Source organism: Hakea prostrata, unplaced genomic scaffold, assembly GCF_041222555.1.
Source record: "Hakea prostrata isolate BN-2017 unplaced genomic scaffold, UWA_Hpros_2 contig_100, whole genome shotgun sequence".
NCBI classification, from domain to species: Eukaryota; Viridiplantae; Streptophyta; class Magnoliopsida; order Proteales; family Proteaceae; genus Hakea; species Hakea prostrata.
In genome coordinates, this window is record NW_028291219.1 from 183,658 (window position 1) to 197,012 (window position 13,355).

The 13,355-nt window shown below is 40.2% G+C and overlaps 1 pseudogene across 1 annotated transcript in view; it reads right to left on the reverse strand.

Moving 5' to 3' along the window:
- LOC148998898 (ABC transporter C family member 3-like) overlaps positions 1 to 10,806 on the reverse strand; it is a 30,020-nt pseudogene extending 19,214 nt beyond the window's left edge. The window contains exons 1-4 of the transcript XR_016171088.1: positions 8,116 to 10,806; positions 7,934 to 8,020; positions 7,194 to 7,846; positions 6,923 to 7,087 (exon numbers count right to left, since the gene is read on the reverse strand). The product of XR_016171088.1 is annotated as an ABC transporter C family member 3-like (transcript). The remainder of the gene's footprint in view (positions 1 to 6,922; positions 7,088 to 7,193; positions 7,847 to 7,933; positions 8,021 to 8,115) is intronic.
- Between the last annotated feature and the right edge of the window lie 2,549 nt (positions 10,807 to 13,355).

The window sequence follows — 13,355 nt, forward strand, 5'->3', positions numbered from 1 at the left end:
CCTCTGCAATTTCATACTCTTTGTCCAGCTTGTCTAGAAGAAGTATGGTCCTCGACCAAACTTGCATTCAAGGCGAGCTCTTCATAATTGAAATCTTCCAGGGGAGAATAAACAGGAGAATCTTCCAGGTAATGCATAATATCCGGATCAGAAGGCGGAGGATCAGTCTTATTTTTGGTCCAGTCCAGAGAAGGAAGACCCAGGTTGGTAAACACTTAAGGATGACAAACAGCACTGTAGGGAGTCATATCAAAATGGGGATTTTTCCTTAATATCGATTCCCATACTTCGTTCTCACTGTCCCGGTACGCCTGCAAGTTATAAGCATTCAACATATCAACAAAGGGCTTACTGTGTAAATACTTGAAGACGCAGGCTCTGCGAACGTCAGTTGGAAGGGATTCGGGCAAAGGAATGACAGCTTGCCTTTGAGGTAACGTTTCAAATCCTTTGGCTCCTGACTTTCCAACTCCTCGCTCCAGTTGCCGGATGTTCTCCCTGGCATCATCCAAGTCTGACCGGAGACGATCGATCACCGAATTCTTTTCTCCTGCAACCTCCCAAGCTAATTTCCTAAGGAGAGCAATCTCAGCGTCTTTAGCTTCAGAGATTTCCCGAAGCCTGGAAACTTCATTGCTCAGCTTACTGAGCCTAGAGGCTGCTTCCACTTGGTTGTGGAAGTTACCAGTAAAACTCCTGCAAACAACTTCCGAGTTAAACAGGAGCAGAAAACTAACCTTCAGAATCAAAAGATAATGAAGAAAGACTTACATCACCATTGACTTCATAAAGACCTCGTCTGGAAGTTTGGAAAGAACTGCGCTCTCAGAAGTCATTCGAGCAGCAGTGCACCATTCCAACGCTTTGTCAAACTCGTTTGACACTAATTCAGGCGAAGGATGAGAAGGATGAGCTACATCAAGAGAAGGATGAGCTGCATCACTTGCCAACCGACGACGCTTCCTAGTGGCAAAATCCTCCGACTCCAAAGAAAGAGAGGCAGATGATGCCAAACAAGCTCTAGAGTTGGAAATAGAAGCAGCACCTGCTGGGACCGCACCTTCATCAGATGCCAACATAGTTGCCTCGGTATGCCCGAAGGGTCTCCTTCAGTGGATGCACGAACGGTCTCCCGGAAAGAGGGGCATCAGCAGCGCCATCAGCAGCGCCGTCAGCAGCGCCATCAACAACGGAGTGATCAAGATCTTCCTGGGAAGAACGAGCGATCACTTCAGGCAGAAGAGACATAGGGGTGACATCAGTAGAAGCTATGGGAATCTGGCTTGAAGATTCACCAACAGCAGTTGCCTTACGTTTGGAGGATTCACCAGATGAAACCACCTCACTGGCCCCAACCGCCACCGATGGAACGATTTTCTTACAAGATTTCGCTCTGATAAAGTTCGGATCGATTCTGGGAGCCACTGTGTACACAGAAAGAGCCGTTCAGTACAAAAAACCAACAACAAAAGAAACGAAGCAAAACCCTAGTTCTCTGGTCGATATGAATTACTCAGAATACCCATTAAATAAACCCCAAGTATTACTACTGTGGAGTTTACTCAGGGGGCAGGAGAAGAGATTGGTGATAGCAAAAAGCTCACTTGTTCAGAAGCTGATAGAGTTATTGTTGGAGTACGAGGAATACGGAAGCAAGCAGGAGGACGGAATGTCGCTTTTGCAAATCTAACTTGCAGATAGCAGGATAGAAGGAGAGTACCCTCGAAGGCTTTAAATAGCCTCAGGTATTCAGACGACGGTTGAGAGCCAAAGGGAACCAAAGGCAACCAATGGCCCAGATCGAAAAAACGCTTCGAAATCTTCAACAAGCAAGATCAACGGTCAAAAGGAGGCCACGTGGAAACGAGCACCTGATACGAGAATACCTCCAACCGTCGCACCGCCATTGGGATAATGGATGTATTACCAATTCATTGGAAACAGTGAATGGTATACCAAAGCAAGAAAACGTTTGGACTTCGCAGGTAGCAGAAGGGAAACGTGTAGACTTTGCAATAAATGAAGGAGTAAGGAAGAATAAAGGCTAAGGCAGTTTTCCAAAACATCTCTTCATGATATCTATACAAGATTATCATTCGTCGAGGAATGTGAAGTTAAGTGATAAGTTTTATCATTTATATTTTGATATTCAAGACAAGCTTTCGATAGGAGACGAGGAAATATTACGGCAAACATGGAAGAAGTATCTATTCATTAACAAGGAGGATCAATCTTTACAAAAAAAAAAAAAGGATAACTCCCTAAGCCTCTTCCTTATTGTTGCCTGAGGAGTCCGGTACAGGAGAGCTTTTCTCAGGATCCTGAGAAGAGCCTTCTTCAGGATTGTCGTTGTTAGAGTCCTCTTCAGCAGCAGCCTGTGACTTTTCCTCTTGGAGTGGCGGTTCATCAGCAAGATATTCCTCATATTTTGGGTCAGCAGGAAAAGGATCATCCTCTTCCCGAGCCCAGTCAGGGAGATCCATGTCTAACTTCCCGAAGACCTCTTTGTGACACACTTCACGAAAGGGAGTTGTATCGAAGGAAGGGATGGATTCAAGAATTTTTTCCCAAACGTCATTTTGCCCCAAACGGTAAGCTTGGATGTTGAAGGCACCCAGCAGTTTGGAGAAAGGTACGCTGTTCAGGTACTTCCAAACACAATCCTTTCGAAGCTCTCGCTTGATATGCTCGGGCTTGCTAGGAATCGCCAGCTTCAAGTATTCTTCGTTCTCTGCGCACTTAAATTCAAGTCTGTCACCAAACAATGTGGCAGCTGCTTTCTGCTTCTTAGCCTCGCGCTCGGCAGCAACAGCGCGAGCCGTTGAAGAGTCGAGGGCCTCCTTTAGGGAGTTCATTTCCTCGTCATGTTTTCTCTGCAGCTCCTTGGCAGCTGCCGTCAGCCGGTCTATCTCAGAATTGGCCTTGGCCAAATTCTCTTCACAGATTTGCAGCAAGGAGCCGTTGCGGCCTACCCGGCTCAATGCTTCCATGTGCTGATAAAAGCTCAACACAACATTCCTGGGGAAGAGGAGATTATCAGAAGAAGTCATAAGAAATTATGAAAAAATGAACAATCAAGAAGACCGGTACCTTGTGGACTGACTAACAAGGGCATCATCGTCCAGGGCTTCAAATTCCAGACGATCAGAAGGTATAAAACTGAGGGAGCTCCATTCTGCAGCTTTCTTAGGGTCTTGTGTCACCCTATCGGTCAGCTTCAGGGTCCACTGAGGGGTGACGACCTCCTCACAATCCTCGGAATTCTTGGATTTTTTATGGGAGGAAGCATCAACTATATCGTGCTTCCTTTTGGTTCGAGCAGAGGAGGAGACATTTGACCTCTCCACCATCGGTTTCTTCCCTTTACCCAAAGCGTCAACCACAAGCCTAATGTTCCTGATACCCTTGTAAGAAGGGTTAGGAGAGGGAACAGAAGCTTCTTGATCAGTAGTTAAGGCTCTAGGCGACCGTTGCTCAGCTGTCACAACGGCCCTAGCAGCCTTCGCCCGCAGGTTCTCAGGGTTCATTCTTGGAGGCACTACAAAGAAGAACAAGAATCAGAATTATGATTTATGAAGAGACATCACTTTAGTAAATTTGAAAGGATGATGGTTAGAAGCTCACAATGAGCCAAGCCCCAGTACTGAAGGATGGAGTTATACTCCACCTCAAGTCCATGTATCTCCTGATACCATGGAATTGATTTGATCTTCTTGATGGCCGCCTCGTCTTCTTTGGATAAGGGAAGGCCCCGGTTACTTTCAGAATAGGAAGTACACTGTTTCCAGACGGTCGGGAAGTTAAGATCTGACTGAAGCGCTCGACAGAAAAAGTATCGTTCGCGCCATCTTTTGTGATTGGAAGGGCAAGTTCCTTTGGCAAGAATGCTACCCCTCTAATCAAGTTCAGCCTTATTGCGTTTGGAGAGAAAAACCCACCCGGGAGGTTGGGAGATAGAAAGAAGATGAAAGTGCACAAAAAGAGAAAGAGATGGCGTAACGCCAAGTTCAAAACATAAACCCAAGAAGCCGACGATGAGACGCCAGCTATTGGGAAGGAGCATTCCAGGGCAAATGTCCCAGTGATTCAGAATGGCTGAAAACAAAAGATTGAAAAAAGGAAAGCGAACCCCGCTTTCCAGTGCATCTATGTACAAGGAAAACTCTCCCGGAAGGGTCGAATCAACCCTCTCATCAGAATGGGGAGCCCTAATATGATAAGAAGAAGGAAAATCAAAATCCTGGATTGTTGAAAGAAGGGTTTCCTCCTTGTAAGCGGAGGGGACAGAGCCAGGTCCACCATTAGACCTGGAGGTTTGTTTTGACTGCCTAGAAGACTCGACAGTCACCCTAGGAGTCTTGGAAGATCCAGACTCAGGAGGGACGGAAGAAGTTTCGGCTTTTCTTTCTAAACTTTTTTGGGAAACTTCAGCAAATTCGCGCCAGAGGACAGTTAGGGTTTTGTTATCACTATCCGATTGCTCGGAAGGAAGAGAAGCAAAAGCTTCGTTACCACTACTATTACTGACACTGGGTACCAGAGAAACCCTATTATCCGCCATTACTAGTTTCAGTAAGGTACAAAAAAAAAGACTGGAGACAGGAAGTTTAAAGTTTGCAAAAGGATCAGTAAACTTACTGATTCAGTGAAGCAAAGGCTTGAGAGCGAGAAGGCGCGAAGCAGACGACGAAGGTTCAAATTCCAGACAAGAAGAGTAAAACCTACAAAGACAACGAACGGCTTTTAAAACACCCGCACGAGTGTTCGGGGATCTGAACGATCGAGATTGATTCAGCATCAACGGTCAAGATTATAAAACATTTTGAAAGTTTGAACTCACGAATCCAAAACAGGCGTTCGGAAACCGTCGCTTGGGTTACGTGAGCCACGATAGATCGACTGCAAAGAGATGCGTGGCATTGCCCTCACAACGCTCGAGGAAAAGTGACCACCGCATTAAATGTGATATGACATTTAATGGGATACGCAGAGACTATTGCCTGACGAAGAACCAGGTTAAAAACCAAGCCCTCGGGATCGATCGAATGCTTGGTCTGGGGGGCTCATGATACAGAGGAAATATGATCGAACCGGGTTCATACTAGATTTAACCCTCGACCCCGGTCGAGACGGAGGGAATCGACTTGCTTCCGAGCAAACCGGATCCAGAAGATAGCTTGCTGAGGAAGAAAACTAAATCAGCTACAAGCACACCCTAATCCGACTTATGGATTAGGTTAATTACCCTAATGACGGCAGACACAAATTGACGGCTGTCACTTATCATTATCGAAGGGATAATCATCGAATAACTTTGAGGTTATCTCAGGAGTCCTCTACTAGTTCAAACTAGTAGAAGTCTATCGCTCAACGGATCTAACTGTTAAGATCCAACGACTACCCGAAGAAGGCTCGAGTGCATCCAACGAAGGAGATTCGAAGGTACACTCTATATAAACCTTACTTGCCTACGAGGCGATGGGGACTCAGATCCACATACACACTGGAAGACGTAAACTATCAGAGGCTTACGATGTAGATCACTTTTCCCGTTTTTCCTTAGCTCTGTACTTCTAGCAGAGCCGTTTGTGATTAAGTTCATCAACTGACTTAGCCTTCGGAGGTGGACTCCCGACCCCCGCGGTTAGGCCACGTCTGACACTTTCGTTTTGCAGGTCATCACAAGGAGATCTAAGGGCTGAGCAGATTTTGGACGCATCAAGATAGTAATTTAAATTGTTTATCAATATTTATATCTACTAATTTATTTTGTAAATTACTTACTATTTAACTCATGTGAAATCAGAAACTAATCATTAATTTATTTTGATCAAAGGTTCCCTAGTTAACTTTAAGATTTCTTGTCTAAGACATCAAATTCCTTATCATGGGAAGAATCAAATCATAAATCTTTATGTCATGCAAGATTAAGGGTGTCAAAGTCTAACCTGTACCAAATACCAATCATATTAAGCTTACTCCATCGAACCAATAAGAAATTTAATTGGTATGAGTCTATTTGATCATGTCTTGAGCTAATATCTGGGGGCACTGAAACTAGACTACACAACTGGAAAGCGAAGTCATCTAATTGAAAGAATTGAAAAGAAAAGAAGGTGGGACCTAACCCAAATAACCCATCCAATATGAAAAACACTTACCAGCTATAAATATATTTACATGGAAAACTGATATCAAATTGTAACCAAAACCAGTACACACTTGTCAACCACACTTCGGACCGAGTCATTATGATAAACCAGGTCAAAAGGATGGTTAGGATAGACCAAATGTTGAGTTCTTACACTTAAATTCTACCATGTATCCCCATGTAATATCATACTCTTCTAGATATATCATTAATCCAATGTCATCACACACCTAAGTTAAATCCTCATATCTACATGGCCAACTTTGTTAAAGCTGAAACTTAAGACATAAGCGATACTAAGGCCTTCTAATATTGTCATGTAATAAAAGTAGGCAAACTATGAGTTATACATGACCACTGAACCTAAAGCCCTCTCCCTTTATTAGTTGTTTATTTCAACTTATTAGCTTACTTTTATTATCAGCTTCGATACATAGGTGACTTATTTTATGCATTTCAAAATAATGTAACCGTTTGGTTCAATTTGTGATTTAAGACTAACTAATAAATCAATATTAGTATGTGGAAGACTACAACATTTATTGATATACACAAAGACATGTAATGGGAAAATTCATTTTCTTGTGTATATTAATCATAAATGAGAAGAATGTTAAGGTGATGCATGCACCATTAAATTGGTATGTGCAAACCAAATTCATATTTCATTGATAAACGAAGTTTAAATGAGCTTTCATTATTACTTGTTACTTATCAAAAGAATACAATTTAAATATAAACCATGTGAAATAGAATAGCTAAAAAATTTACCTGATACCATATGCATGCAATTGTCATTGGAATAAAAACTATTAACATTTGCCACGAGACTTGTGACATAACAACAACAGTTCCTATGAACTCAATGACTGATATTAGAAATTCTTCAATTTGAATCGGAATAGAGGTATTAAGTGCACTTTGATCCATAGATACCTGTATGCAAAAATTGAATTTATAAACAATTGAAAATTATATTAAAGTTTATACTAATCAAACAACATCATCTAAACTTCAAAAGAAAATAAGCATACTTACTTACCCGATTTAGAATCCTTCCACTTGGAGTGGCATCAAAAAATGATAAAGGAGCACGAAAAATGCACAAATGCATTTTGTTGAAGAGAATAGTAGCAGTTTTGTATCCAGCAGTTATGATGAACATAGACCTTATAAATACACAAAGAGAGCTTCCAAAGAACAAACCAACGTAAACAATGATGATGGTGAATCTTCTAATTTGAGGTCTCAAATCTTCCGAGATGGGGGTAGCTAAAACTATCCGGTAAACTACTCGACTATTTGGATAAACTGAAAAAGAATTTGTACCAATATTATCAACGGCACAAAAGCTCCTTTATAAGCTGTTGTAACATATTTCCAGTAGAATGAAAAAGTAACTCCCCCTTTTTCTCTCTTTTCTTCTTGGATAAGTTGTTCTTCTGGACCAACCACTTTTTCTGGTTCATAGCTTTTGGATTCTTTTTCTTTGTCATTTTGAATAGATTTTTCTCTACACAACACATTGGCATCTTTGTCACAATTACCTAGATTATCTAAAGCTACCCCATGTTCAATAGAACTAAGATCTGCCAAAGCTTTCTTATGTGGACCTACTAATTCCATAAAATCAGTTCCCGAACCAAGAATTTCCTCATATTTTCCTGCTTGAGTAATTATTCCATCTCTCATAACCTGTCAAATAAGAGAAGGTAAAAATCAAAACTGAACTTGGCTAAGGCACTTGACTTCAAGAAAGTAATATAATTGGTATATACTCACCAGGATAAGATCTGCAGAATGTAAAAACTCTACTTGTTGAGTAATATAAATTACTGTTTTTGAACCCAGAATCCCCAACAAACACTCCTGTCAAAGAGATTTATATATTCAAATTTAGACACACAGAGAATTTCTGGTTATAAAATGGTCGTGAAAAAATGAGAAGGTTAAAGAACAACTACCTTAAATAGATGAGTTCCTGTATGAGCATCCACAGCACTAAAAGGATCATCAAGCAAATAAATATCAGCATCATGGTATAAAGCACGTGCAATTTGGATTCTTTGCTTCTGCCCACCACTTAAATTGATCCCACGCTCCCCTACTATAGTCTGGTCTCCAAAAGGCCACAATTCTAGGTCCTTTAATGAACATGCATCAAGTATCGTCTCATATTTTGTTTTCTTCATCTCTTTACCAAACAATATATTATCCACTATACTACCAGTTTGTATCCAAGGTGATTGTGCAACATATGCCATTGTTCCAATTAACCTAATGACTCCCGAAACCTTTGGAACTTCCCCTAACAAGCATTAAAGTAAACTTGATTTGCCTGAACCCACAGAACCACAAATAGCCACTTTCATACCATGGCATATCTGGAAATTAAGATCCTTCAATGTGAGATGTGGGGAATTAAGATCCCAAGAAAAATTCCCATTGACAATCTCAACTACAACCTTGTCACCATCTCTTGGAAGCTTTTGTATTACATTTTGTTGAAGATCATCAAGATGGAGGAATGAAACTATTCTGTTGAGGGAAACTTTAGTTTGTACTACCATAGAGATTGTGTCAGGAAGAACATATATGGGTCCTTGTAATATTTCAAATGTTGCAAGTGCAGATAGAATCTTTCCTGACCCCAATGGAATTCCCATAAGCATACAAAATCCAAAAGTAACCATGGATACAAACATGGGTGCAGACAAAAAGACAAAGGAAATCATAACTGATGAGTAAAGTAATTTTTTTAACCATCTTGTTTCAAAGTTCCTCAACTCGATTATCTTAGCTAAAAACTTCATCTCCCAGCCTTGCAACTTAATAATCCTCATATTCCTCAAAGTCTCTGATGTAACCTTCATCCGTTGATCTTTTGAATTCATCAATTCCTCCTGAAATTTTTCTTGTAACTTCCCCAGTGGAACATTTGCTAACATTAATACTATAGTGGCAATCAAAGCTACAACTGAAGCAAGACCAAGGTTCTTGTACAAGATGAACAATGCTAGAACAATCTGAACAGGCACCTTCCATATATTATGCAAATACCAACTGAAAAATCCAATCCTCTCAACATCGACATTCATCAAATTAATAGTCTCCCCACTAGTATGCCCCTGTTTTGATTGACTGGAAAGCCTGAGACCCTTCTTATATATTACAGCAAATAAAGCAGCACGAATTCTCGATTGACATCTTTCGTAATTGAAAGAATAAGTGTCTCTCTCGAGAGGCATCTTATGAGCTTTGAAAGACAAAAAGTAAGCACTAGAGTATAACTTTTATATTTTAGTTGACTAGGGTCATTGAGATGCTTTGAACGAAGTCCTCAATAAGGCACGGTCCAATATAAGAAGTTAATGTGCATATAATGGAGAATAAAGTTGTCCAAAAAATTTCTTTCCTCGTCGAGAAAAACAATGCCTTCACCAATTTGAGTGTGCTTACTTGACCACCATTACCATCAAATCCAAGTATACTTCTAAAACAAGCAAATATCACATTGGCACTATCATACTTGGGAACTTGAGGAATTTCTTGAAGATCCAATGTTTTTGTATGCCCAAGTGCAAGAAAAGGGCCCATCCAAGCAAATGTAAGAATACTAAGAATATTAGCATTTGCATAAGGAGTTACACTCTCTTCCTTGACACTTGATTCCCGTTCATTGTCATCATTACTCCGATATGATCTAGTTTTTAAAAGTGGCTCCACAAGATGGAGATCTTCATTTTCTTGCCCCTTCTCAAACAACCCCATATAACAAAGCAACAAACCAACAATAATGGATATAGCATCAGATACCCATACTGAGGATGGCAAAGTCAAATTTTTCCTAGACAAACCAAGATGTATACCAAGATAAACACAAGACATTAGGAAATAGAAGGCCCACCATATCCTTAGTAGAATGGGGAACCTACACTTGCTTAAGTGAGAGAACCCGATGTGCAAGTAAGCAGATATCACTAACCAAGTGAATGTTCTTGATGAGAAATCCAACTGGGCAAATATCTTCAGATTTGGCCAACCATGTCTACACCCAGAGAGGTAGTTTATTACAGACTCGAGAAGATAATACAATGATATAACCATGCAAGATATAAGACTTGACCAATAGTATAGGAAATATGTGTTCTTGAGTATCGGTTTTGAACTTTCAATGATAGGCATCATGCGTCTCTTGTAAGCCCAAGACAACAAAACTAATAATAAGATTAGGTGTGAAGAAGCAGAAAACCCATGTAGAAAAATGATTGTAGAAGAACGCGAAAATAATAACCACATAGACATATCATTCTTTGAATCTTCAAAAGCATTCATGTTTGCCAATTTCCTTTCTTTTCTTTGTAATAATTCAATGGCATAGTTTTGCCAGGTCCATAATAAATCCCATTGACTTCACCTCATTGTGAATTCATCTAGGCCCCTTTGCAAAAAGGATGTGGAAACTATTCCATCAAATACCAATTGGTTGCACCTTATGTGTTGTAGAAAGCCAATTTTGAAGTTTTAATATGACCACCATTGTAGTTGGACCTGTAAATGAATAGAAAGAACAAAAACTGTTTGAAAGTATATAACGAGAAAATAGTCGGCAAAATTTTAATAGAAAAAAAAAGAAAAGAATGGATGAACCCATAATTTATATGATTTAGTTAAGAGGACTAGTGCTCTACTGATGCCAGTGGTGCAAGTGAAGCATCAAGTCTTTGTTTGTTTCTTCCGTCAAGGAATTTTTGAACACCAAACATGTATATCCATATTTTACAATTGGCAAAAGATAACCACAATGCCAGCTTTTTGGCATAATTGCATCGTGACATCCTTCCATCATGACTCAGATCACTGTAGCACCACTCCTGGTAAAATTTGTTAATAAATAAAAAGGCAAACCTGATGCTGAGAGCTTCTGCACAAGTAGAGTCCGGGGTTTAATTTTTCTATGTAGTCTTACTCCAGCAATATACTGTCCCTAATTTCATATTTCCACTCAAAGAAATGTGTCTAGGAGTGAAACTACACACAATAAGTGTAGCAGAACCTCTCCCTCTTTTAGTATATTCTTTGACTGATTTTGAGCCAAAAAGGGGGGTTGGAGGGAATCCATGTACTATCAGGAACATCACTAAAAAGAATAGGAACTTATTAATATGAGATTCAGAACCAACCAATGCCTTAAAACTAACACATTGAGACCAAAAACGTTATATCTTAATAACTCCATGTATTGACAGCAGTTGATTTGCATTCCAAAATAAAAACAGAAAATGAAACTGACATTCTGAAATACCTAGAAGTGTATGTTCTCCTCTTTGTGGCTATGTTTTCAGTTGACTATTGTACTCTTTCTTAAAATCCTCTCTATCTTTACTTCTATTTAATTATGTTTCTCTACTTTTATCCAAATTTCCAATACCCTCCTCTAGACTTTTTCAGTTCCATAAGAGGTTTTTAGAATTCCTTCATATACTACGTAACATTGGAGCTAAAATGACCAATTGAATATTTTTCCTTTTGCCAAAAAAGGTTCTCTGTGATAATAGATAATACAGCAGGACAAAGAAAAAACCAATTGAAACTTTGTAATCCTTCCACCAAGAAACAATCTTTGTAATCCTTGTGTTCCCCTCTTTTCTATATATACTCAAAGGAAAAGTCCTAGATAATAATCTAAGCAGTCTGTTAATCTACCAAGAAAGAATCTTTGTAATCCTTGTATTCCCCTTTTTTCTCTTGATATATATATATATATATATATATATATATATATATATATATATATATATATATATATATATATATATATATATTGAGGGAGAGGGGGGAGAGAGAGAGAGAGAGAGAATGTGACCATAGCAATAGCATTAACTGCATACCTTACCATGAATATAACTTTCAATGTTAATATAGAAAAGCTTAGTGATGGCAACTTGAAGATCATCCAATGTGAGGTGGAATATTCTATCCAGAGAAAATAGTAACATAACAACGTAACCAGCCATACTTCAGCTATATTTTAAGCACAAATCAACAATTAAGTTGGAGTCATGCGGCAAGTTAATTGAGGCATCTCCCCTCCTTCTCCCCTCCCCCCCCCTCAAAAAAAAAATCTCATCAATAAATATGTTCCTCATTCTCTCCTTGCCATTCCCTCCAATACTGAGATCCTCTCTTCCATCAACTCTCACAAGGTCAACCGTGCTCTCAGGCCAGATGGCTTCAGTTTGGGCTTTTTCAGAGCCTCTTGGAGTTTCATCAAGGAGGATCTCATCAATTCTGTTCGCAGCTTTTTCCTCAACCCTTCCAAGCTCTCCACCGTAAACCAAACCTTTTTCTGCCTCATCCTTACAAAGCTTGACACCTCCTCTCTTAGGGACTTCTGCCCCATCTCTCTTTACAAACTTCTTTATGAATTTACTGCCAAAATCCTTGCCAACCGCATCCATCTTATCACTCCCTCTGTTAGTGAGACCAATCTACCTTCATCTCAAGTAGAAGCATTGCTGACAACATCCTCTTCTATGCCAAAATTGTTTGGGGCTTTGATTGCTCATTGAACTCCCCTACGGCACTCTTAAAGATTGACCTCCACAAAGCTATTGTCTCCCTCATCCTTGAAGTCCTGTCTCAAATGCCCCCCCCTTTTGTCCACTTGGATCGAAATCTGCATCTCCAACCCCTTGTTCGCTATAATCGCTGATGACTCTCTTGCCAGCTTGTTACCCTCCCATGTTGGTATTTGCCAAGGTTGTCCACCCTAGCCATTGAGGTCCTCTCTAGAATCATCTAGTCCAAGACAAATCAACATCTTGTCTCATCAACATCTTGTCTCCCCCCATTCTTAAGTGCAAAAGTTTTAACCCCACCCACCTTGCCTTTATAGATGATCCCATGATCTTCTCTCGAAGGCCTCCCACTCCTCAATCTCCCCAATCCTCTCCTCTCTCTCTCTGTTTGAGTCTCTCTCTAGTCCCAGAGTTAACCTAGAGAAATCTCTCTTGTTTCTAATGAGGGTCTCCCAAACCACCAAAGCCCTCGCCTCCTCACTAGATTCCTCTCTTGGCTTCCTCCCCATCTCCTATCTTGGGGTCCCCTAGATCCTTGGCAGGCTCATCAACTGCTCCCCGATGCTTCACTAGATCTAAAAGAAGCTTCAACTCTGGAAAGGCAAGCTCCTTCCTTTTGCAGG